The 24938-nt window shown below is 44.6% G+C and overlaps 1 protein-coding gene across 14 annotated transcripts in view; it reads left to right on the top strand.

Moving 5' to 3' along the window:
- The window catches only part of DAB1 (DAB adaptor protein 1), a 534753-nt gene that overhangs the window by 11414 nt on the left and 498401 nt on the right, over positions 1 to 24938 (top strand). For 11 of the 14 annotated variants that reach the window (XM_064146935.1, XM_064146950.1, XM_064146949.1 and 8 more), the window contains exon 3: positions 22134 to 22316. The exons of 1 other annotated variant lie outside the window; for it this stretch is intronic. The gene's annotated coding sequence lies outside the window, so the exon portion shown is untranslated. Of the gene's footprint in view, positions 1 to 3788; positions 3894 to 16842; positions 16947 to 22133; positions 22317 to 24938 lie in introns of all 14 variants that reach the window. 2 more of the 14 variants (XM_064146931.1, XM_064146932.1) reach the window with 2 other exon arrangements.

Here is a 24938-nt window from a genome sequence, read left to right as displayed (position 1 = left end):
GAAATTCACTTATGCTCTTGTGCAGATAAGGTGTTGAGATGTTTCCCTCATATACTGGGTGGTTTTCAATATTGGAACAGATCAATGATCCATTTAGTCTCAATTCCTGGCTGATGCTGGAGAGAAAGGCAGATATCCTTGATGATACATTTAGCAGTTAAAAAGTACAGAGATGAGATTGCTTCCAGCCAGTGTTTGTCTTCTGCCGCTGAAATACAAACCCTCACCAGTCACTATTGTGATGCTCTGTCAGATCATGCTGATGTGAAACTTCTCACTGAGCTTTTCTAAGCACCTTGCTCTGCTCTCAACATCTCACAGGTTCTCATTCAGCAAGTCAATGAACAACTCTGTAACTACTACTGTTTTTAAGTAAGCACCATCTTTCTAACAACTTTGGTTTAGTTTGGCTCTAAATAAACGTTTTAATCTTAGTGTTACTAAAACAAAGACCAGCCAAAGCTTGATATAATTTTAAACCATCGACCTCAGTGAGTACAAAATGGAATGGGGACTTCTGCTTAAGTCTTCTTAACCAAAAGGAACCAAAGACAATGTTCTTAATGTCTTCACTGGGACAATTATATGGGCAGCATCTGACCTGGATTAGATCAGGTCTTGGTTTCTACATTCTGAACAAAGGAACAAGATTTGCTGGTTACCTTCTAGGTACCTTACCTCATAGGGCTACAAGAATGGGTAAGGAACTGGAACATTAGTCTTATGAGGAAGGGCTGAGACACCTGAGGCTGTTCAGTCTGGGGAATAGAAGACTGGAAAGGGATTTTATCAATGTTTACTATTATCTGATGGGTGGCTGTCAAGAAGAAGGTGCCAGGCTCTTTTCAATGGTATCCTGGGATAAGACAAGGTTAGTGAACACAAACTGGAACTGAAGCTCCACCTCAACATGAAGAAGAACTTCTTTACCATAGGGTGACAGAGCACTGGAACAGGCTGCCCAGTGCAGTTGTGGAGTCTCCTTCTCTAGAGACTTTCAAGACCCATCTGGATGTGCTCCTGTGTGACCTGTCCTAGATCACCACATAGATGTGCCGTGGTGTGGAAGACCACTGAATATAGCCATGCACCCTTAAGCTGTGGAGACCCAAGGAGCTTATGACTCTATTTTCAAGAGTAGGATACTGGCAAGCCTGGATGGATTGATGCTGTATGCTGATGGATTCTGACTGGTGTTGTTTGCTTCCCTTACTTGGCCTAGAGAGGAGTGATTCTGTCTTGGAGATTGAAGAGCACAGGAATGCAGTGGGAGAAACACAAGTCTGGGGTTTTATTTCTACCACAAATATTTTCTGCCATTTATTGTCCACTTGGTTGTTTAGATTAAAGCCAAACCTCAAGCTTGCACAATGCAAGCATGATGAAGCTTTGATATTTACTGAAGCTGCCCTTATTACTCTACTGTACTATGATGATCATAAATAATAAGCATGAGACCAAGAAGATAATCAAGAAACCAAGATTTTGCAGGGCCTTCTAGACCTTGTATTTAGGGGTGGAAGAAGAGGTGATCAGAGGAGAAAGAAGGCTTGGAGTGACATTCTTTGTGCTTTTACTTGAAATGTGAAGGTGGGAGGAAACAACGAAGATGGTTTTGTTCATTCAAATCTGTCATAAGAAGTAATCAAATCTCTGCACCCTATTTTATGCCTTTAAAATGTTATATGCTTTGGGAAAGGACAAATTTGTAAAGCAAACAGAGTGCTCTTTAAATGAACAACAGGCTCTTAACTGAACAACCAAAGCCTGGCTGTGTTATGCCTGGATTAATTTTGCAGTGGTACAGCAGGCAGGTAACCCTCTTTTCCTTCACAAACAACAGACAGGTAGTAACTCAGTGAGATTCCTACATTTACCCTTCTTAATTTTCTGTTTTAAATGCTGATTTCAGTCTTGTCTGGTATGTAGAGCAGTTGCAAGCTCAGACTCAAACCCAGAAAATGCCAGTCCTCCTCTTAGCTTTTTCATTAGGCTGTTTCTTCCTTGCTCTTCCCAACACAAAGGACAGAAGTGAGGTGAGCTTCTGCCTAGGCAATGCTCAGCACAGATAAAACTCCCTGAGCAGTGCAAAGGGGAGCAGTTGTTAGCTAGCTTGAGATGCTGGGATTTATTAATTCATCATCAGATCACGGTGGTTTATTAGCAGGAAGAAATTATCTCTCTTATTTTACTTAGTAAACAGTACATTGCAGCAAATTCTAAGCATAACTTAAGGAATACCTGCATTTTTCCCTTTAAAAGTTGATGAATGAGAAAGAAAACCTACAGCAACTTGTTAGGAAAGCCTCTTCTTTTCAGCCCTGCCCTGACGACTAACTTCAACAGTGAGCAGTGTCTGATCTGCTGTGGCAGCTGGCTTCTGTGTGATGGTACAGTTGAATTACAGATAGTGCTATGGGCTCAAATTGTGACCCGTGGAAGTAACAGAATATATTTGGTTAGAAGAGACCTCCAAGATCATCCAGTCCAACCCTTGACCCAGCATTAAATCATGCCCCTAAGCACCAGGTCCATGTGCTGCTTGAACACCCTCTGGGATGGTGACTCCAGCACTGCTCTGGGCAGACCATTCCAATGTTTGAGAACCCTTTCAGTGAAGAAATATTTCCTATTATCCAGCCTGAACCTCTTCCCAGTGCAGCTTGTAGCCATTTCCTCTGGTTCTGTTACTTGTCATCAAGAAGAGGCTGCCCCTGCCTTGCTCTGACTTCCCTTCAAATGGTTGTAGAGAGCAGTGAGCTTCCTCACGAGTTCTCCAGACTGAACAACCCCAGCTCCCTCAGCTGCTCCTCATAGGCTAGGTGTTCCAGGCCCTTCACCAGCCTCATTGCCCTTCTCTGGGCATGCTCCAGCCCCTCAATGTCCTTCCTGTAGCAAGTGGCCCAGAACTGAACACAGTACTCTGAGGTGTGTCCTCGCCAGCGCTGGAGTACTGGGGACTGACCACCTCCATGTGGTGTTCTATAGTTATATTCCTTCTCCAGCTAATAAAAAGGTGTTTAACATAGGGCTGCTGCTTAAGCTGTGAGGCACCTGTCCTTCTTGCCCTTCCATTTATTAGAAGAAATAAAGTGGCAGTAGTGCTCTGTAATGGATTGAGGGAAGAATGCAGACACACCAAAACCAGGATTAAGTTCTGATAGCATCTGAGTCTGTTATCTTTTTGCATTTACTCTTTATTGTGTGTCTGTGAATCCACATGGTTTTGTAAATTTTCCCTTTCTGAGGCTTATCTCTTTGTTCCTTGAGGGAGAAAAAACAGCTGAGAATGTAGGTGTTGTTGAACTGACCTCATCAGTTTCAATCCACAGCTTTTAGGAAGTTAAAACAGAGTCGTGGAGCACCTGCATGGAGTCTTGTTTACTGTAGGAAATGTGGAAGGCTTAGTCACAGATGTTGTCCTGCTTCATTTCTGAGCTTTCTGAAATGAGCCTTGTAGAGAGAAGCCTGTTCAATGTGCCACATTTTGAATTAATAAGTTAATCCATAGCTTCTTGCTGAAAGTGAGGGGAAGCAATTACTGCTGTGCATTAGATCACTTCAGTTCCAGGTATGTGTTCAGATATATCTTCATTGGCCCAAAGAAAGACTGGGCCTTGGGCAGAGGGAGCTGGCAGTGATTAGCCAAAGCAGCCCATGCTCCTTCTCGTCATGAAGTTTAATCAGTTATTCACTTACATGACAGTTTTCAAAAGCTATTCATTACTGTTAAAGGATTGATTCTGTGACAGTGCTGACTGTAGTGGCTGCTGCTGCTGCTTTTGCAGGCAGGATGGTACTCATTGATGTGTCACACCCGAGAAGACGCCATTAACAGAAGTCCCAGATTGAGTAGTTTGATGCCAATATGAAAATGACTGATGCTGACCTATGTAAGTGATACAAATCAGTTAACAAGAGTTTTCCAATTACTCTGTAGCATGGGTGACCTGCCATGAACTACCACGGAGCCTTCTTATGCACAATAGCTTTTCCCTTGGATTTTTTTTTTACTAACTTCTTCCTGGCACTAATGTTTCTTGCCCAAAATTGTTATGAATCAGGTATTTTTGACTGCTGGGGTTTGCCTTGCTTGTGGCACAGGAGTTTATCTAGGTAAGGGTCCCTGCTACCCTGCAAAAGAAGCAAAGCACACTGCTATAGCTACAGATCCCTCCTGCCTTTTCTCTGCAGTGTCTGCAGCATTTCTCAGTGCTGCAGGGCATTTATAGTTTCCTCTCTGAGTGCTGCTGGAGTTGCCACCTCATTTGCCAGGCTGGTGACCAGGCCTGCATCCCATTATCCTTTCTGGCCCCTTCCCTAATAGCATCCTCACAGCTCTGCGTTTTCTGATGAGCTTCTATTTCTATCCTACTTTTGGGTACCAAGGGTAAGTGAGGAAGAAGAAAAATTAATGGAGAGGAAGCTTGTTTTAGAAAGTAGAAACTACTAGTGTATGTGGTGGTGGGATGATGCAGGGAGAATTTCTAGGCACTCCAAACAGGGAGGGCAATTTGTTTTGCCTTGTTCTTTGCTTTCTGCACAGCCATGGGCAGCCTTGGGTGCAGGGTGTTTCCCCATAGCTACCTAGTGCTCTGTAGGCAAGTCTCTCTCCTTGGACCTCATCATTGGATGTAATTTATCTCAGTGCCACACCATTACTGAAACTCACTTGAGGCTGAATGTAGTTATTAGCCTATGAATTTCTGGGGTTTCTGAATGGGTGAAGAGTCTATCATGAATAACATGAATTATTTAGGAAGAGAATTTTGAGAGGCAGCAGGTAGAAAACACCTGTGAGTGGGAGAGAACCAGAATCTTCTCCAGCTGCAGTGGTTGGATTAGCATTTTGTTTCTCTAGCATGCATGAGTCGTTTGGTTGCACCTAGGGTGCAAAGTCATCCTGAGGTAAGGACCAGGCAGAGGTGTTGTGTGGTGCCTGGGGAGGAGAGGTGCCTTAGGATGGGAAGCACAAGTGCTGCATGTCATGGGAATGTGAGTCTCATTGGGTTCTTTAGACAGGGAGCCTCCTTTTCCTGCACATCCAGTATTTGCTGATGCAGTTGCCTTGCAGAAATGGAGCTGAGGCCATGAAGCAGAGTAATGTAGGAGCTGCCTTACAGGCAGGCATGGAAAATTCCTGAAGGAAACTAAAGCAGGTATAGCAGCCATAAGCTATCATGAAACACTCTGCTTGCTAATGAAAGGGAAAGGAGTGAAGAGGGAGTGAGAAGTGGGGTTATTACTGAAGCATTGACACTTCTCTGCAGAGCTCCTGCTTTAATATTCAGATGACTCCATGATATGCTGACTCATGGAGTTTGCACAGTTACTCTTTTCTGTGGAGTGAAACTAGCAGGGGATTTTTTTCTCTTCCCTTTTTTCCCTTTTATTTTTTCCTCTGTCTTTTTTGGGTCTTTTTTCTGTCTGTGTTTTCCCTTTTTTTTAATAACCAACCTATTCAACAGGCTGTCTGTCTTTGCTTACAGTAAACACCCCAGCTTTAAATTGAGTAGTGTAAGACATCCATCTCCATCTCTTCCCCTGCCTGCAGTGAACTGTGTGCTTTTTTGATGTGGTAAAAGATACCTCGCCCAGATTGCAGCTTGCAGTTGGTAATGAGAAGCTCTGGTCACAGTGCTGTTCTAAGGTCTCAGTATGCTTCTTGTAACATGAGAGGATTATTACTGGTGCTCTGCTGGCTCTATTCATTGTTGTGAGTGAATTATTCTTTTAAGTTGGGCCCTAGCCTAACAATACTTGCAGTAACTTAAGTGGCTGTTATTATTACTGATCATGTTTATGGTTCTTAAGAGCTCGCTAAGAATGGAGCCTCATTGTGCCAAGCCCTGTGTGCAAGATGCTCTCTGCCCCAGTGAGTGTCTGCCCAAAAACCGTGTATTTAGGGTGGAGCCAGGGATAAAGCACACCGACAGAGTGATCCACACAGCAGATACTTTCTGCCACACAACAAGAGAGAGACTGAAATCTTTTTTCCTTGAAAGCAGCTCTCCCTGGACTGCTCTGGCTTTGGGTGGGATGGAGTCCTCCCACCAGCTGTCTTGATGCTTGCCTTTATCTGCTCTCTGGCTGCAGTTCAGTTTGCTCTGTGGACTTCCCTCTGGCACGGAATTGTAGAGTGAAGGATGGTGGGGAAATAAAGGCAGTGGGTGGTACCATGCATAGCTAGCTTGGTGTTTTTCTCATCAAGTAGGTCATGGTCTTCTAATGCTGAACTCTTGAGCAGTTGAATCTGGATATGCTCCTCACACAGAGCGTTTTAGAGAAGAGAGTGAGGAGTTACGTGGCTCAAGGTACTGCCATTGGATGGCTTATGGGGAAACCAGTTGGGAACAAGCAGAGACTTACCCATGTGGTTGCTCATTTGCAAAGATTCACTTGCTCTCTTCTTTTCCCATCATAAAATTGTCTCTCTGAATTTTCCAGGTGGGTGCATAACACATTAGAGGTGTTTGATGCTGCAGCATGCTTTTATCCCAGAATGTTACAAAGGATACTGTATTTTGGCCTGATAGTGAACCTCTATTGCAGGAGTCCTATTTTACCAAGTGAACACCCTGTGTTTTATTTCTGTTTCCCTTCTGCTTCTATTCTTCTTCTTAAACCTCTCAACTCCACTACCAAAAGGAACAGATTCACCACAGGACTCTCTTCGCTTACTGCGCTTAAGATGTAGTCAATATTCACTGAGATCCTTGTGTTTTATCTCCAGAAGATGCCAGTTTAGAGATGTAACAAAGTAAAAGTTTTGTTCCTCGTAAATTACATACCAGTGAGCTAGTGGTAGATGCTAATTAGAGTACCTTTTCAAACACCAGTCTTCAGCTGGCAAGAACAGGAGGAAAAACCAATGAAGTGTGGGATAGTGCCATGCAGTTTCTCCAAATAAAGATCATTCAAGTTTCTGACAAGGCTTTGATGCTGAAATGCTGCCTTGCTCATAGTAAACACCCAAGTGGAGCAAATACTCAACCTATCTGACAGGCCATGAATGTTTCCATTAGCATGGCATAATTCTAATGCATTTAGTGTGTATCTTTAATGCTAAATGCATTAGCACTTAATGTCAGGAGCTGCAGACCTGCTAGAGTCAAGGGGTTAACACAAATTAAGAACTGCAAGAGAGATTTGTCACTCCTTATAGCTTTGTGTTAGAAGCCCTAATTTCATTACTCTGGAAGGAAAGAGTATTATTTTTCTGTTAGGCTTTTTTCTTTCTCTGGAAAGCAAAGACCGATAACCCTGCTAGCACTTGCTGCCCCAGGAGTACCTCCTGAGAAGCCTCACTCTAAGATAACATAAATGTGGGTAGTAACATAATAAAACATGCAGAATCTGCTAATTAAGAAAACTTAGGCACCCAGCTTCATTAGCAGATAAAGCATTACAAAACCAAGTATGCAATAGACAGCTCTGGTTAAAAGTGGGCTTCTGTTTTGTTTATCCTCTCTGAACCCAGCATGTTTTGGACTTCAGATGCATGAGGGAGTAAGGACAAGATGTGACACACAGCAGCCAAAGCCACAGCTACAGGGAGCCTTCCCTCAGCATCCAGTGAGGCTTAACAGCCCTTAACCTTTCCACTTACCCTTGTCCCTCTCAGTGTTTGAGCATAGACTGTGGCACAGCTGTGCAGGGATCCTCACTGGGGCTCAGCCCAGGTGAAAAATGACATGAGAAGGGAAACTGGTAGAACAGAGGGGCTGGCTTAGAGGCTGGAAGGAGAGATAGCCATCAGTTTTGGCTTGGTGATGATGCTTGCTTTAACTGCACAGAGCTTGCTTTATTATTCAGTGTGCAGTGAGGAAGATGCACCTGATCTCTTGTACAGCACTGCAAACCCACAGCTCTTCGTTGCCTTAATAGTAATTTCTGCTAGCAGTAGTGGTGTTAAAGTCAAGGGGACTGCAAACTGAGCATCAAGAACATGCCAGTTCTCTAGGGTCAGGGTGAAGAGCTGTTATGCTGATTGACCTCAGGATAAAATTATTTTGAAGGGCTTTAAAAAGTATTTTAATTAAAACATGTATTTAGTTGAGTGGAATTTATGCTAATTGGCACTTGTGTGTCACCCTCATTCTTGACAAAGTTTCAGAAATCTTAAAAACTTTCCCTTTTCACAGTGCTGCAGTGAGGTGGTGCTTAATTCTTCCTCCCAGAGAGGCAGTGAGGGCAATGTTTGCTCACCCATCACCAGTATGCCAGGGCCCAAGTGCAACAGAAGACCTTAACTGCCCTGACCAGGGCCCTCCCTGCAGCACCTACTGCCCAGGGCTCCATTTCAGCTCATCCTGGTCCCTGTTGAGCACTGCTGGAGGGTAGTGTGGCAGGAAAGAAGGCTTCTTCTGTCACGTGGTTTGGTGGTTATGGCAGTGTTGGATTGATGTTGGATGGATTCTATGCTCATAGAATCACAGAATGGCTTAGGTTGGAAGGGACCGTAGAGATCTACTCCAGCCTCCCCACTGTGGGCAAGGGCATCTCTCACCTAGACTCAGATGCTCAAGTCCTCAACCAAGCTGGCCTTAAACATCCCCAGGAAGGGGGCATGCATGGCCTTCTTGAGCAGCCTATTCCAGAGTCCCAGCACCCTCATACTGAGGAACTTCTTCCAAAGCTCCAGTCTACCCCTGCTCTGCCTCAGCTTCAAACCTTTCCCCCTTGTCCTGTCTCTGAACACCCTGAGGAAAAGTCCCTCTGCAACCTTCTTGTAGGATCCTGTCAGGTATTAGAAGGTAGCTCTGAGGTCTCTCCAGAGCCTTCTCTTCTCCAGACTGAACAACTCCAGCTCCCTCAGCCTATTCTCACAGCAGAGGTGCTCCAACCCTTGGATTGTCTTTGTGGCCCTTGTCTGGATTTGTTCCAACAGTTCTGTGTCCTCCTTATGATGAGGACACTAGATCTGGATACAGTATTTGAGGTGAGGTCTCAGAAGAGCAGAGTAAAGGGGCAGAATCTTCTCTCTTGACCTGATCTTAGGTGTCTTTTCCAACTTCAATGATTCTATGATTCTATAACTTAGCACATATCAGTAATAGAGCCTAAGCTGACTATAGCATTGAGGACTCTTCTGCTTATCTTAAGCTGATTGCAAGGTATCATTTTAAAGTGAAGGGAAAATCCAGTTAAAACTTTTCATGGAAGAAAATCAGCACAAAGTGTCTACTGTTAAAGTGCACCTTGATTTGAATAGTTTTGGCTTTCATTTCACAAAGTGTTAGGTAATTGGATAAGCAACAGAAATTACATGAGAAAGTTGTGTTCTGCATTTACATTTGGGTGGTAATTCCAGATGAGAAAGAGAGCCCTGTGATTTGACATGCACCTTGTGCTGACTCTTGTGGTGCATTCTGAGAGTCTGATTTACTTAATTCCCACCTCATCCAAAAATTAACAGACACTGATGTGATTGCCTTCCCCATGATCTGAGTGGTGAGAGGATGCATTGGCTCTGCCTCTGAAAGAATAGATATCCTCAATAGGAATCACAGAATTACTGAATGTTAGGGGTTGGAAGGGACCTCTGGAGGTCATTGGGTCCAGCCTGCCTGCTAGATACCAGTAACATGTCCAGGTGGGTTTAGAATCTCTCCAGAGAAGGACACTCCACAGCTGTCTGGGCAGCCTGCTCCAGTGCTCTGTCACCCTCACAGGACTGAAGTTTTTCCTTATGTTTAAGTGAAATCTTCTGTGTTCTAGTTTGTGCCACTGCCCCTGGTCCCATTGCTAGGCACCACTGAAATGAGACTGGCCTCATCCTCTTGACCCTTCTAAGCAAGGGGGTCTGCTGATAATGAAAGGAACCAGAAAGCTGGAGCTAGCAGGGAACTTTATCCTTGTTCTTTATAAGCCCTGTGGTATGTGGCATCTCCAGGGCAGCCTAATCATAGAATCATTTAGGTTGGAAAAGAGCTTCAAGATCAGAGTCCAACCATTAACCCTACTTTACCTTTTGCAGCAAGATGGAGGTGAATGGCCAGGATATGCAGCTGTGGGCTGGAGCTGTTTTCCAGCTGTGGCTCCTTAATCATCTAGAAAATTGCCTGGTTTCCTCAGCCACTGCACCTGGCCCTTGGGAAGTATTACAACTACTCCTCAGCTGGCCACCAAGACAGATCACTGCTTTCTCTCTGTTTATTCTTGGCCCCTGGTTTGTTTCAGCCTAATCTTGATTCTCTCTCCATCCCCCTGGTATCTAGCTCTGGCTGTTGGGTTGCCCTGCTGCTGCAGTGATCCCTAGCTTAGCTGTCTGTGCAGTATGAAACAAGACCTTTTCTTCCTCCTGCATCCCTCTTTTAGCACACCTTGAAATGGAAGAGAGTGATAAATGGAGCCAAGGCTGTACCTTGGGAAGAATTACAGCTATCTGAACAGCCATGCATGCAGCCTGAGTGTTTTCCTCTCCTCTTTGCCATTTTCAGGTGACATTTGCTTGATCTAAGCACTGATATTAAAATCCTGCATCTCAGTAACCTCTGTTTATTAGTCTGCACAGTATTTGTAATCTCCAATCACACTACCTTTTGCTGTGGTTTTGGCAGAATCTTCCTTGTATTTGTTAAAATATTTGAACATTTTTATTTGGAGGAGGAGTAAGCCACCCAGGCTTAAAATTCCTGGTTTCTTAGATGCTGTATAAATACTTCTCTGTATCTCAGGGTTTTCTCATCTGTGACCTCCCCAGTATAAATTTCAACAGGCAAATTTTGCTCTCCACACAAAAACTAATTGCTTGCTCTTTGTAAAATACAGATATTTGTGTTGTGAATGAGGGTAATGGATGTAATCCAATAACACTACAATTGTCAGGATCACTTCCTGCTTATTAAAATTACATGCAAAATAGATTTATAACTGCCCATTTCTGTACCCAGGCAAGAGCTGTCATTTCACTAGCTGAGCCTTTTGCTAGTTAAGACCTCTAGATGCTTTCAGGTTTTCTTTGTGGTTAGTGGAAACAAGATTTGAAGAGGCTTCATTTTAGTATCTGCAACTAAAAATGTGCCTACTTGGTTATGTCAGTACCAAAGTTGTTGGCACAAATACATAAATTGAATGGGAACTTATGCACAGATTAATGGAAACTTAGACAGATGAATGGAAATACTCATTTTTTTAATATATTTATGGCAAGTATCATAGGATCAGTCAGGGTTTGAAGGGACCACAAATATCCTCCATTTCCAGCCCCCCTGCCATGCCCAGGGACACCCTACCCCAGAGCAGGCTGCCCACAGCTTCATCCAGCTTGGCCTTAAACACCTCCAGGGATGGGGCCTCAACCACCTCCCTGGGCAACCCATTCCAGGCTCTCACCACTCTCCTGCTCAACAACTTCCTCCTTGCATCCAGTCTGAATCTCCCCACCTGCAGCTCTGCTCCTAAAACTTGGATTGGCCAAGAAAACACTCTGTTATCTGTGACTTTATTAATGCTTCCTGGTACTGTCTCCCCTATCAGTGATGCCTGTGCTTGGCATCACCAGCTTTTCCAGTATGCCCCTCTCATGGGCTGCTTGGTCTTGCTGGTCACTGCTGGCACTCCTGGGGGCTGCTGTTTGTCCAAGGACTAACTGTGGGGAGCAGCCTTGCTTAGATTTGTCCAGACACTCAGCTCAGCTTGAAACTGGCTTAAGAAACCTTTATTCAAGTCTGCGTGATAGAGAACTAACATAACCCCAGGGACTTGGGATCAAGCAGATGGAAAGGAGTTTAACCCTCAAACAGTTCCAGCCAGAGTTCCTCTTTATACAGCATAATCCTCTTATGCATCCACCTATTTCTTATCTCACTGAGTGGCTGAATATTTTATTTATTTGCAAAGTGTGCATGCAGGCATCATTTATATTGCATGCCCTGTGTTCAGTGCATGCTGGATGTCTTTAGTGAAGCAGTTGTGTGCTTCTCAGACTGCATCTCTTGATCCACACAACATCACAATGCCTCATGCATACCTGGGGCAGCTGATGGCTGTTGGTCAGTCACTTCCAGGTTCTTTCTTTTCTTTCCATCTGCACTTTCACTTTGATTTACCTGCATTTTCTTGAGACCTTCATAGAATTGTTTTAACAAGGAGTGACCCAAAGAAATGGTTGGGACCTTTTTCTTCCATATTTTCAATAATCTCTTGGCATCTTTTTATGAACAAGGCTTTTGGGGATCAGGTCCTCAGTGGTGTCCTCCAGGCTCACTCAGCATCAGCTGGAATGAATTGCTGCTTTGAGCAGTTACTGAGCAGAGAAGGTAGCACATTCTAGCAGAGAAGAACCTCATGAGCAGAATTACCCTTAGCATCTGTAAATTACTTGGCAAGCCACATTTGAAAGGTGCTAGAGAAGCACCTCTCTGGGGATTATTAATGCATACAAAACCCTTGAAATTTGAATGCTGAATAACTAAACAAACCCCAGAGACAGATATTGAAGGTACTGTAGAAAGACTATAAATGAGGTGCAGCCAATAGGTTGGAACAGAGTGTGGAAGCACTGGAAACACATCTGTCAGTGGGGCAGCTGTAGCAGCCTTATTTCCCAACTGCAAAGAGGAGCTTTGATCACACCTGTCACTGGAGCACTAATTCCTTTAAAAATGAGTTAAAAGCCAGCATAAAGGTATAAAAAAACCCAAACAACAAACCAACAAAAGAGTAGTTTATGCTTTTGAAAACATAAATCTTGCTTTCCTTTCTTAGTAAAATATATTTTAATGAAAAGTAACTTAATGCCTCTAAGGTTTGGAATATGTAAGTTGATTTCATCCTTTTATTCTTGCTTGCTTACCTGTTGACCTTGTTTCATTGGCTAACCAGATGTAGTATTTCTTTAATTAGTGAGTAGTGGCTAAGACCAAGGAACTGGAGCTGCTTGGGTTGCATTACAGTGCTGTAAATCAGGTCAAAACAGGACTCATATATAGGAAAGAAGTTGTGCTTGTCAGGTGGGTGTATTTACCCTGATGTTCTAATTCAGGTCAGTGGTAAGCTTTTAAGGTAATCTCTTAGTCACTGCACAGTGGTTCTTAGAGTGCACAAAGTGGATTTCTTTAGTATGGAACTGAGTCATAAGAGATGCTCCAGGAGTGCACCTAATTTGTCTGCTAATGGACACTTAGCCCACTTAAATCAAGCTCAGGCTAGGCTGAAACCAAATGCAAGGCTCTCAGCACAGCTGTGGTGCTCTGTAGACCTGCTCCTGTCACACTCGAGTGGCCTTAGTTCCTGTGTTGCAGGCTCTGACTTTGCACTCCACATGGTGAAAAATTTAAGATTGTGGGATATTTTTGTTATTGAGGACATACTCTGAACTTGTGGGGAGCTTGTGGCATTTCTGTCCCATGTGAAAATGGAACATGAAGGCCTGTGGTTAAAGAAGAAAGAGGGGAATAGGCCTGTGTTTGTTCCTCTCACTGTGGGCCCTGGAGAAGTCCAAAGCATCCTAGCTGGAGTCAGGGAAGTCCCACAGTGAGGAATGTTTGCTTGTACTTATTTCTTCACTTGAGGGTAGAGAGAAAAGATTTAAGAGCTGACTGGTGAAAGTAGACATAGACATACAGAGACATGAAGAAATTGTTCTGACACCAGTGCTTCCTTAAGAGACCTGGGAGTGCTTTAAGGGATCCTACAAAGAGATGTTGCCTTTTGAAGCTTTTTCAAACTCTTCTGCCAAGGCCATGTGTAATAAACAGTGCATCCATCAAATAATACTTGGATGAAGTATTAGTGAATTCAGTGATCAGCTTCGGCTTTAACTGCATCTTTTTGATACAAACACCTAAAGCTGTGCAGGGAATTGTGCATTGTTTGTGTGGTAACAGTCATCAACTCCATAAGTGTTATCTTGGCTGCATCCATTAGCTCACTGAAGCCTCTTGAGAGAGGGACAATTCAGCTATAGGCAAGAATATAGTTAGAAGCATGGAGAAATCAGGCTGACTTCTAATCTGACTTGATACAACCATGCAATCTCACTTGTGCAGCTGTTGTCTCTGTACAGGCAGGTGCCTGCTGTCTCTGCTGTTTCCCTGAGCTAGATGGCCATGAATCGGTGCTGCTCGTTCAGACATAGCAGCCCACAACCAACACTTGCACCAGTGAATCCTGTCTCTCCTCTGAAGGGAAAAGGAGACCTATGGGCTTTAGTGAAACAGACTAATACCAATGCCAGTGGGAAGCAGACAAAGATATACTCAGCCCAGTGTGCATACAGCAGTCACAATAAAGAGGAAGGCAGTCCTGGGGAGCAGAATGGTAAGCAAGTCCCGCCAGCAATGAGGAAGAGCCTCCATCCTCAGCATGCTTTCCCGTTTAAACTGAGCAAGACCTTTCTGGTCTGGAATACCTCTGCAACTGACTCAGATCAGGTGTTCTGGCTGACCCCAAACTACTAATGCAGATCATGGCTGGGGTTCTGTCCCAGCAAAACTAGGACACCCACATAAGTGCAGGAAGAGTTCTTCAGGATGTGGGTGGGGAGACTCTGAAATAGGTTGCCCATGGAGGTTGTGGATGCCCCTTCTCTGGAGGTGTTCAAGGCCAGGTTGGGTGAGGCCTTGAGCATCCTGATCTGTTTAGAGGTGTCCCTGCCTGTGGCATGGAGTTTGGAATAGATGATCTTTGAGGTACCTTGCCACCTAAGCCATTCTGTGACTTCTACAACTCCAAGTGCTATAGCACATCTTTGGTAACAGGTTGATACTAGGTGAGCAAAATGACCTCCTTCAGAGTTTAGTTTACATTCATACTTGGCTTGTAAGTGAGCATTGTGCTAAGAAACCTTTAACTGGCTATGGCTTGCATCTGGTGCTTAAAATGTGGCTGTAGGATTGTTTGTTCATTTCTGCCATTCTGAAGTCATAGAATCATAGAACTGTTGAGGTTGGACAAGACCTTTGAGATCATCAACTCAAACCTCTTGCCTGCTATCACTTCTGCTAAGCTACTATCACTAAACTGTCCCTAGACACCACAACTTTTAAATACCTTCAGGGATGGAGACTCCACCACTTCTTGGGTAGCCTGTTGCAGTGCCTGAGAAGTCTTTCTGTGAGAATGTCTTTCCTAATATCCAACCTGAACCTAACCTTACCATCAGGTGATAATGACAAGACGTATTAGGATGTGTTGTTTTGAACTGAGATTTCAAAATCTGCAGAGGGAGTTTTCTCCTGAGTACTGTCTCTTACTCTGGGCAGTATAAGGTCCTGATCATGTGTTAAGTGTCACATCTCTTATCAGGATGTCAGACCTACTAAAGCAAGCTCATATCTTCTGCATTTGAATATGTGTGAATCATAGATAATGGTACAAGTGAGTAAGTGTAGGAGAATCCATCTTAAGTGACATCTCATTTCTGCCTTGCACTTAGCTAAAGCCAGTAACAGGCTGAATAAGGAGCAGATGTAAACTCACATATGCTGTGTTAGTACTTAGGGTGCTTATTCAGGAGTACCAATTGTGTGAGTATGTGAAAGCTGTGAAGGATCACCTGAATAATACCCATGCAGGTTAGCTGCTACCACAGCCTGATATCATATCAGAGAATGCCAGGTTGAAAAGGACTTTGGGGATCATCTGATTCAGCCTTTCTAGGTGATAGTCTAGTTTTAAATGAACTGGTCCAGCACCTGGGCAAGCTGAGTCTGGAAACTGACTAGCGTTGGGGAATCCACTACTACTTATGGGCGATGATTCCAGTATCTCACTGTCCAGCAGGGATCTCCCCAGCAGTAACTTGCACCTCTCACCCCTTCACTTTTCCATCTGGCTGCATGTAAAAGGGAGTCTCCATCCTCCTGGTAGTCACCCTCGCATTCTGTGATTCTGTGATTCCAGCTTCACAGGTTTCTGCTGCTGCACGAACCACTCTGGTGGCCTGTTTGAAAAGGCACCCACACTGATCTGGGGAATCTGGCAGCAGAGAGCTGTGGTGCTAATGTCACATCTGCCTCAGCATTATCATTCCCCAGCAGTTGCTGGGTGCAGCGTGGCCTCGTGCTGTGAACTACCTCAGCAGATGTGGATTGTGCTGCCATAACCACGGCTCCAAGTACAGATCCTTGCCTAATAACAGTAACTACTTTCATATATATTGCATGATGTGTTCCTGTGCTGTAAACACAGGCTGGAAGATTGAGGTTGGAGGGAGAAGGCAGTGAAATTTCCTCTGAAAACTCTGGTTTTTGTTTGCTTGAATAAAGGGACTTGGCAAACAACATGGAAGGGGAATTGTCTTTCCTCTGAAGATTAGAGAAGTCAGCGTTTGTTTAAGTCATCTGTCCTGTCATGATGCAAAACCTCAGTGCCTCTCCACCCACAGGAATGGGGAATGAAAAGATCTGCAGTTTAGGATCTGCCATTCCAGTGTCTACCTGCTGTTACACGAGTACAGACATGGCTCTGTTCCACTGGTGAATCCTGCCCATTGTTTTAAGGGCAGTTAAGGAGAGAATTATCTAGGATGTATCTGGAGAGTCTGCAATACTGCAGCTGTTAACACAATGTCCTCTAAAACTTCAAGTGCCTTTTGGTCCTTGAGCCAGAGGCTACTTTACAGGACCCTGATTAGAGGGTACCCCAGTAGCCTCTCTTCCTGCTTCAGGCTGGGCAGGTGGGTTCCAGCTGATAGGGTTTTTCTGTTCTCTCCAGGAGTAGGAGCTGGAAGAGCAGTGTATTTATCTTCCAGAACTGACCCTGCTTTGAATGAAATACTGGACCCTATGACCTTCTAAGGGCTTTTCCAACACCAACTGCTCTGTATCCCAGTGTAAAAAAGGAAACATCTCTTGGTGAGCCTCTTCCATTCCCCTGATGTTTTTCCTTCTGCAGATGTGTTTTCCAGTAACTGAAGGGGGCCTACAAGAACTGTTTCCAAAGGCCTGCAGAGATAAGACCAGAGTCAATGGTTTCAAATTAGAGAAGAGGAGTTTCAGGTAATAGAACAAATTCTGCACCATGAGGGTGGTGAAACACTGGAACAGATGGCCCAGGGAGGTAGTTGAGACCCAATCTGTGGAGATACTCAAGATGGGGCTTGACGAGGCTACGAGCAGTCTGATCTAGTGGAGGATGTGCTTGCTCAGTGCAGGGGAGTTTGACTTTGGAGGTCAATTCCAACTGAAACCATTCTATGATTAGGAGCTACTCTCCTGTAGGAAGAAAATTTCCATGTTAACCTCAAGATCTGGCCTTGTTTGAGCTATTCAGCATTTTTCTTTAGTTATCATTATTGTGGATGAGTTGTGGAGCACAACAGAACCTCTGCTGTGACTTAGCAGGTCACTTGGGTTTCTGAGAAGATGCTGAAATTCAGAATATGGTGAGTTCACGTTGCCCTGCTCCCCTGTGAATATACATGAAGACTGTATTGTATGCCAAGAGGGAGCTTGCACTGAGTTTGTCTGAAGGCTTTTCATTTCACTTGGCTTGCTGCTGAACAGTTCTGCCTGCTTTTGGTTTGGGCCAGGGAGGGAGAGAGGGTTATTTGGGAAGTTCAGCAATAGCTGTGTAAGCTTTATTTTTCCTTAGCTGTGTTATTTCTTTCTTATGACTGTTGCAATCACCTGCCATCTGGGGGCTTTTGGACCTGCTTCAATAAATCCTCTTCTCTTTTCCTGTTGCTCTGAGGATTTGCAAAAGGAGAGGAAACTGGATGGGTTGTGCAGTAAGCTGTAAGCTCTGGAAGGAGTGTTAGATATCTTCTACTTGTTTGTGCTTAGGTAAAATGGTTGTGGTGTGTCACCACCAGTGACAACAAAGGAAGAAATTTGACAAGTTGATACAATGTGGATAGGGAGCTGCTAGCCCCCTGTATGCTTTGCTGACCTTCACGAGTGCCTGTGTGCTATTGGCTGGGTCAAAACATTGTCAGGAGTCATAGAATCAAGCAGGTTGGAAGAGACCTCCAAGCTCAGCCAGTCCAACCTAGCACCCAGCCCTGGCCAATCAACCAGACCATGGCACTAAGTGCCCCAGCCAGTCTTGTCTTCAACACCTCTAGGGGTGGCAACTCCACCACCTCCCTGGGCAGCCCATTCCAATGCCAATCACTCTCTCTGCCAACAACTTCCTCCTAACATCCAGCCTAGACCTCTCTGCCTGGCTGCTCTCAGCCACTCTGTCCCCAGCCTGTAGTGCTGTTCGGGGTTGTAGCCAGTGTGTAGAACCCTGCACTTAGCCTTGTTCAATCTCATCCTATTAGACTCTGCCCATCCTTGAAACCATGAAGCTGTGCCTACCTGAAATGCCATCTTCTGGAGGTGCAGTCATTAGAGGCTGCACTGGAGACACACTCCCAGGAGACCCACTTCTTGCAGTAGACTTTATTTCTTGTAAAAATCACCACTTTCCACTTGCACATTCATTGTTGGGGTTTGTGAAGCATTTACCCCTTGCTTAGGAGTCATAGTATCAACCAGATTGGAAGAGACTTCCACGCTCATCCAGTCCAATCTATCACCCAGCCCTAGCCAGTCAACTAGACCATAGCACTAAGTGCCTCATGCAGGCTTGAACACCTGCAGGGATGGCAACTCTGCCACCTCTCTGGGTAGCCCATTCCAATGCCAGTCACCCTCTTTGTCAAGAACTTCCTCTTAACATCCAGCCTAGACCTCCGCCAGCACAACTTGAGACCTTATTTGTAAGTTTCTGTACTAAGCCTCAGTGTTCTGTACATCAGTTTCCTTCCCAAGAGACTGAAATGACTCAGCCCAGCAGCCTTTTGGGATACAGTGTCTGTATTTCTGAGCTGGAGGATGTGTGTGATACAACATTTCAGTTTTCCTTTGCTTTTGGTTTTATATACTTGTTTTCACTTGCTGTATTACTCATTCCTCCCTTTCTGTAAATGCACTCTTGGTGTATGTTGCATGAGACCAATTTTTACCTTGCTCTTCTGCCCCTGATTCAAGCAGTTTGTGGCCTTCCTGTCACCTTTGGTGTAACTGGCAGATTGTCATTCTATCAGCACTTGCTGTGGTTCATAATTGTAGTTTTGAGGTTCAGTGTGGTCAACTTTGACTGCTGCCTTGACCTCCTCAGTTGTGGGCATAGCTGTGTAATGGGAGCTTATCTTAAGAGAAATGCTGTGGCATTTGTTACTCTTCTGGTGACCCTTCACTTGTAAATGCTGGCTAATGGTAATGCAGCTGCTGTCCGCTGTGCTCTCTGTTAGCCTGTGTCCTGCCTGCCAAAGAGGCAGACCTGTCCTGCCTCACTGCAGAGTATCTCACTGCTTGCTATTTTCTAGCACAGCGCTGACAAACAAGTTGTACCAGCCTCAGGTCAAGAGAGACAGGGAGCTGCTGGAGAGAGTCCAAAGGAGAGCTATGAGGATAACTGTGGGGCTTGTGTGTCTCTCCTGTGAGGAAAGACTGAGAGACCTGAGACTCTTTGCTTTGGAGAAGAGAAGGCTAAGAGAGGATCTCATCAGTGTCTATAAATATCTGAGAGGTGGGTGGCAAGATGAAGGTGCCAGGGTCTTTTTGGTGATGCCTGGTGATAGGGCAAGGAACAATAGTTGCATGCTACAACAGAGGAGGAGACACTTCTGTATGGTGACAGAGCCCTGGGACAGGCTGCCCAGAGAGGTTGTGGAATCTTCTTCTCCAGAGACTTTCCAAACCCACCAGGATGTGTCCCTGTGCAGCCAGTTGTAGATGATCTGCTTTGGCAGAGGGGTTGGATTGGATCTCTGGAGGCCCCTTTCTAGCCCCACTGTTCTGTGATTATTTAATATGCAGGTGGATTAGTTCAAGTGGTTGAGTTGAAGAAATAATTTTACAAGTAACCATGTGAGGTACCTAATTGGCTTTTGCTTCAGGTTTTAATGAGTTTAATCCTAGCGTTTAGTGTGTTGGGTGGTTTCTATGTGCAATGTATTAAGGGCAACAAAACTGGGGAGACTGAGGAGAAGTCTAGAGAATAAGAATTAGAAAGAGCAGCTGAGGGGACTGGGCTTGTTTAGTCTGGAGAAGAGGGGCCTGGGGGGAGACCACATTGTTCTCTACAGCTCTCTGAAAGGAGGTTGGAGTGAGGTGGGGATGGGTCTCTTCTCTCAAGCATCAGGTGACAGAATGGCAGAGAGTTGCCTGAAATTGTGCCAGAGGAGGTTTGGGTTGGATACCAGGAAAAAAATATAAAAACCTCTCCTGCAGAAGTGGTCAGGCATTGGAACAGGCTGGCCAGGGAGGTGGTGGAGTTGCCATCTCTAGAGGTGTTCAGAAATGTGTGGATCTGGCACTCGGGGGCATGGTTTAATGGCCTTGGTGGTGTTAGGTTGTCAGTTGGACTAAGTGATCTTAGAGATCCTTTCCAACCCAAACCAGTTCTGTCATTCTTGTCTTGAGTTGCTTCTGCTCTCAGCCTGGCCTCACAACAGAGGGGTTCCAACCCTCACATTGTTGTTGTGGCCTCTTCTGCTTCGTTCTGATGGGTCTGTGTCTCCACTGTGCTGCGGACTCCAGAGTTGGCCCCAGCATGCAGAGGGGCAGAATCCCCTGTGTCTGCTGTCTACACTGCTGGGCATCAGCCCAGGACATAGTTGTCTTCTGCCTTGTGAGCATGCTTTTGCCAGCTCATGTCCAGCTTGTCATACACCAGCACCCCCAAGTCCTCCTCCTCGGGGCCTCTCTCAATCCCTTCATCCCCAAAGCTGTGCTGATGCTGGGAAACTGCTACATGTGCCACAGTAACTCCACCTGAGATATCTTCAGAAATCTTATTAGGTGCATCAGAATCATGTGACCTTATATTTAGACCTCTAATATTACTTGAAGGTGTCTTTTGTTCAGTGGCAGGGAAGTAAATGATGTGCAGAATTGAGGCCCTGGTGAAAATTTCTTACATCTGTCTGTTCAGCTTTTTCAGTAGCGTTCTCTCTTGCCTACCTAACACTTGGCCATGACAAGGGTCCCTAATCCTTTTGTCTTCTGCATGTTCACAATTACACTGAGATCATCTCTGAGCAGGTCCTACTGCACATGCAGGGCCAGACTATCAGTAATTGATCCCGACTCCAAAGACACCTGCTGGTAGTCTATTTATAAATCTGGTCCATATTGAGTGAAGTCTTTGGGGATAAAAGGGCTTTATATATGCAAAATATTAATTTTTCTTCTAAGTGGGGTAAAGCTGTTTCCATCTCAAGGGATGAAAAACCTGGGAGTGTTCATGGAATTGAGCCCATCATTTAATGATGGTATCAGCAGAGTTGCCAGGCTGACATTTGATTATCTCTGAACAGCATCATGCCACGTTACCACCTCTCCCAAATGGATGTTGGATTGCTTAGCCATGCCTTTTGCAACACCCTGGCTGAATTAATTCAACTGTCCCTGGAGTGCTTCCAGCAGAAACAATTCACTGCTAGCAACTGATGTAAAAGTTCCCCATCCAGGATTTTAACTCAGTCTTTGGATGTTTTGCTCATTTGTGTTATTCTGACTTAGAATCTCTCTCCCCTTGTGGTGTGTGGGTGAATGCTGTCATTTTTCATCTCTGAAAGCAAAGGTCTCAACAGATATACCATTGTGAATAAAGTGAGTTTGGTGGCCCTGACCTCATCTCTGATGGATGTTTGTCTGCAATATAAAGCAATGACATGCACTAGCATGGTTCATGATGATTGGCAGTGCTTTCATATGAGATCCAGGGAAGGGCTACCTGAGGCTGCTAAAGGCCACAGCTGAGGTGAAGTAGCAGAGTTATGTCAAAAGCTTCATTCCTGGGCATGTCTCCGTTCAACTCAGAGTACCAATCTGTACAATGAGTGTGAAGCAGTTACCAGGTGACTAAAGGCAGCTGGGACAAGAAAAATGCCATTGATGTATGCTGCTGAGGTTTAGGGGGTTTAGTGTACCTGTGGTCCTATGCACACCTGAGTTGCTGTGCAGTAATCTCACCTTCACATTGCTGATGTTGTCCTCTCTAGAAGTCAGTGCTGGCTGTCTGCTGATGTTGCAGACAGACTCAACATGCTGTGGTTTGGTTAAACTCTTGTCTGCATCCAGATAACTTCTACAGACTGTGTTACTACTACTCTAAACCATGTGTCTCTGCTGATGACTAATATGGCCTGAAGGCAGAGCACCTGCTGGGAAAACCTTCCTTGCTTTCAGGAGCCAGCTGAAAACGAGCTTTTCCTCAGAAGCACATCTTCAAGAAGGCTGGGATTAGATCCAGTTCCAAACTTTACAGTAAATGCTCCTGCATGGTTTCTCAGTTGTATCTCTGCTGCTTCCACTGGCAAAGCACCAGATCTGACAGAGCTCCTGACCCAGTGAATGCATGAATTACTGAAGGTGAGACTTCATTGTCTTTGGGCATTGGAACAGATGTAAATATGATACCAGCAGAGAGGACTGCTTCCTGGAATCCCTCTCAAGTCTCTTTTAAACGTTTTTAATGTATTTGCATTATGATCAATTAAAAGAAGCCCAAACAATGCTAATAGTGGATTTCTTGTTGCTAATGCTTTTAGAATTCCTAGATTTGTGCTTTGTGCTTGAGGATATTACCCCACCTCAAAGTAATGAGCTAAGAAGCCGCTTCCCTGTAGGCAGATTATTCCGTAGCGGCTGTATGTCTGCTGGCTTGTCTCCCCAGCTAAAGGAGGGCTAACATCTTGTCAAAGTCCCTTCCAACCTCTCCCCGTAGGGCATCATTTATTAATTTAGATGAGAACCTCTGAGAGGAATGCAAAACAAAGCTTCTCCTTGAACCACACAGACTTTGCTCCATGTCCTCATCTTTGTATTTCTTCTGCAGGGCTAATTATAGAGGGAAACTTCTCCACGTGTGTTCATTTCAACCTCGTTAGGTCTTACATGAGTGTCAACCATCCCCTTTTGTCTGGATCTCCAAACTTGGCTATAGTGGGCAAGATCCTGGATGTCCTTGCCCAGATGATTTCTAAGCTTTTTTAGTTATCAAATATAATAATTAATATCCTAAAGAGGGCACAAAAAAGCTTCAGAGATGCTGCAGCTCCCTATTCAAAGACTTGTTCTGGAATGTGTCCAGACCAGGGCCATGAGGATGATCAGAGGGCTGGAGCACCTCTCCTACAAGGAGAGGCTGAGGGAGTTGGGGCTATTAATTCTGCAGAGGAGAAGGCTCTGAAGTGACCTTCTTATGGTCTTCCAGTGTCTGAAGGGGGCTTACAAGAAAGCTAGGGAGGCACTTTTTAGCCTGTCAGGTAGTGATAGGACTGGGGGGAATGGAACCAAGCTAGAAATGGGTAGATTCAGACTGCATGTTAGGAAGAAGTTATTCAGCATGAGGGTGATGAGAGCCTGGAACAGGTAGCCCAGGAAGGTGGTGGTAGCCCCATGCCTGGAGGTGTTTAAGGCCAAGCTGGATGAGACTCTGGACAGCCTGATCTGGTGTGAGGTGTCCCTGCCCATGGCAAGGGGATTGGAACTGGGTGATTGTTGTGGTCACTTTCCAACCCTGACTGGTTCTACGATTCAGACCCATTGTCATGCTTGACTGGGACAACTGACCTTGTGCAATCCAACACAGTGTCTTGAGAACAACTGTGCAGGCTGCCTCTGAAAATGCAGTGAGATGATGACTCTGAAACAACGGAGATGGCATGGGAAAATCTTTGCTTGTGTCAGGTAGCAGTGGCACATCTGGGGCCTCAATGCAATGTTCTGGTGCAGCAGCCAGTGTGCAGTGTGTGAAGTGAGACAAGTTGGGAAATGTACCTCTGCAAACCCCACAATATACACAAAGCCTAGAAACCTATTTTCCTATCAGTTTTTGGCAAGTGCTGTTTGGTTATACAGCTTGTCTCCAACTAGAGATCACCTCTACAGTAGGCACTCACCTGAAATGGTCAGGAAAAAGAAGTGTAGTGAATTCTGATGTCATTGCAGAAGTCATTTAAATTACATCTAAGGGCTGCATCAAATCTGTCTGAAAGATTTTAATGGACTGTGTGTGATTGAGTATTAACAGAGCTGAGAGGCAGAGGGGATATTAAGTGCTGTTTCTTCTTTTTTTCTTGTTATTTTGGAAAGCACAAAGAGGTCAGGAACTGGCTCATTAACAGTGCTGCAAGTGTTGATTTTTTCAGCCTTATTTTGAAGCTTGTCTGAATACAGAGAGCAATTCAAAATTCTTGTGAGCAGCAGTTTTTAGTAGCTACCATAGCAACAAGTAGAGGATCCAAGTCCTTCCTCCCCACTGGGGGCTAGAAAACCCCAGAAAGGACACTGTCTGTAGATGTTCAAGTGTAGTTTTGCTAATGCCACTTGCATTAGGGCAAGTCTTTAGGAGAGCACTCAATTTTAAACCAAGCTGTACTTGAAGACAGTGTTCATCAAGTGATGGTAATACTGAGAATGGGGGAATCTTCAAAAAAGCAAAGTGTTGCACACATTTTAATACAGTTTGGATGGTTCATGGAGTGTTCTCAGTGTGTTCCACTATCGTTTAGTTCTAGTGTTTTCTATCTCAGTGGTTTGGTCTCCTATGTCTGTGCATTTTCCTGTTGTTTGGAAGCCTTCATCTCTTGATACCTGTGCTGAGAAATAAGGAGTCTTGTCTTATCAGTGCTGTCACTACTATGTTTCTTTGTCCTTTTGATAATGCAGGGCAAGAATAAGGGCAAAGCACTGGACAAGCTGCAAGTCTTTTGGAAAGAGCAGAGTTTGAGATGGCCTTCTGCTTTTGGCCTGAACTTCTTTGAGGTTTTGGAAGCCAAGCAGAACTGAATTTCAGAGTGGTTCCTGTCTTAACAATAAGACAAATCAGATCCTTGGATCTTAATTAACATTTTTGCTTTCAGAATTACTTTTGGTAGCATAATGGAGCTGATTATTTCTGAAAACCTCTTCAAAGAAGTTAAATTAATCTGATAAATCAATGTGGGCAATACAGATAAGTCTTGTGGAGCATTTTCAAGCTGTACTGGG

Source organism: Pogoniulus pusillus, chromosome 8 (genome assembly GCF_015220805.1).
Source record: "Pogoniulus pusillus isolate bPogPus1 chromosome 8, bPogPus1.pri, whole genome shotgun sequence".
NCBI classification, from domain to species: Eukaryota; Metazoa; Chordata; class Aves; order Piciformes; family Lybiidae; genus Pogoniulus; species Pogoniulus pusillus.
The sequence above is the reverse complement of the archived record's forward strand: the minus strand, read 5'-3'. Positions and strand labels throughout refer to the sequence as shown.